Below are 1,704 nucleotides of genomic sequence, written 5' to 3' on the forward strand. Positions count from 1 at the left end.
CTTTACTTTATTATACCTTATTATATATAAGTAAAAGTCCATAAAATAAGACTTACTTATTATGGCAACAATGTGCAGATAAAACCATCAATAAGCACATACAGGCTATATTACAATGGTATACTAAACAAAGAAGTTGTGATTAGCAAAGGATACATGTTTTTGTTGGCCATATTACAACATTCTAAAGACTTCAACACGTTTCTTACCCAAATGCTTCTAAAATACATGAACAACAGGAAAAACATCACCATAATATTAGTCAGAAGGTGGTAGAAGTATCAATACCATTACTGTCGACATTGTCTTGTGCACAGATGGCTACAATACTAAACAGGGTTCGTGCTTAAGAATCTACAACTCAGAGAATCAAATATCTATCGATCTCTATACTGGAATTTAAGTGAGTTTATACTGGATATCTACAGACAGTGTTCTCGATGAGATGGCGAACAAATTTACTAAAGAAGCTATCTCAAGGCAAACACATGGCCCGAAGCCAATTCTGATTGTCAGTAAAAATCACTTCAAAGGCCTAGCTAAATTGAACTATTGTAGCCATTCCAAGCACAAATGGTCTAACGAGTGAACATCCCGTTGCATCAAGTTCTTCTTTACAAAATAAAATCAGCAGATAACTGGTTAACACTTTTTGAACAAGCATAAAGTTCGGTTAAAACTGTCATATATCAAATGCAGACTATGCATAAAAGACATAGAAATATGGTATGCTTACACATTCTTGATGAAAGCTCGACTTTTACAGTACAGCAAGAGGTTCAAAGTATTGAACCACGAATGAGAGTGATCAAACATCGACATAAAAACCATTCAGGGTTTTTTGGATATAGCTGAAGTGAAAGAAATCCTTTAGTTACTTAAGAAAGGGATTTAACATTTGTTGCCAATAAATATTAGAGCCCATACAACAACTAAACTATGCTACTACGTATTTCAATCATCAATCAATATAATCTGAAATTTAGTTAATATGTTATTCAACACATTATGCATGATAAAAATGATATAAAATGATTTTAAAATGAAATTTTTAATACTACTAAACTAATAGTATTCATATATATATATAAATTTCTTTAACTCCTAAGAGTACCATAATATATTATCAATATATTGTATTTATTTTAAACTGCCTTTATTATGTAATTAAGAATTGATCCCAAATAATATTATTTTTTGATTAACACTTAAAATTATTAACATTTAATTTATTTTCTTATCTTTGAAGTAAATAGAAACACTATCACCAATGTGCTTTTAAGATAATCTTTTTGTGTGCAGCCAAAAAACTCTTCTAAACTGTAATAATTATTTTTAAATCTTTCTCAAAACATCAACTGGTGTTAGAATTTAAAAGACAATTTAAAAGTGCTTAATTAAATCCAAAATACCATAAACAACGATACACTCAGCTATTCAGGTTATAAAAATTTGATGCGTGCTCTAAATTTTGTTCTATAAGATGGATTATTCTTAACAAAAATCGTGTATGTCTTCAATTGTTGGAAGCTTGACTTTCACGGAATTAAATCATTTACATTATATATGCATATCACATATGCTATAAAATTGTATATATACTAATACTTAAACTCATTTACGCATACATTAGAGTCAAATTATAATAAAACCTAATGATACTTACTGGGGTCTTAAAAAAATGTAAAAAATTTTCCAAATACA

This window comes from Teleopsis dalmanni, chromosome 1, assembly GCF_002237135.1.
Source record: "Teleopsis dalmanni isolate 2A chromosome 1, ASM223713v2, whole genome shotgun sequence".
In the NCBI taxonomy this organism is placed as follows: domain Eukaryota; kingdom Metazoa; phylum Arthropoda; class Insecta; order Diptera; family Diopsidae; genus Teleopsis; species Teleopsis dalmanni.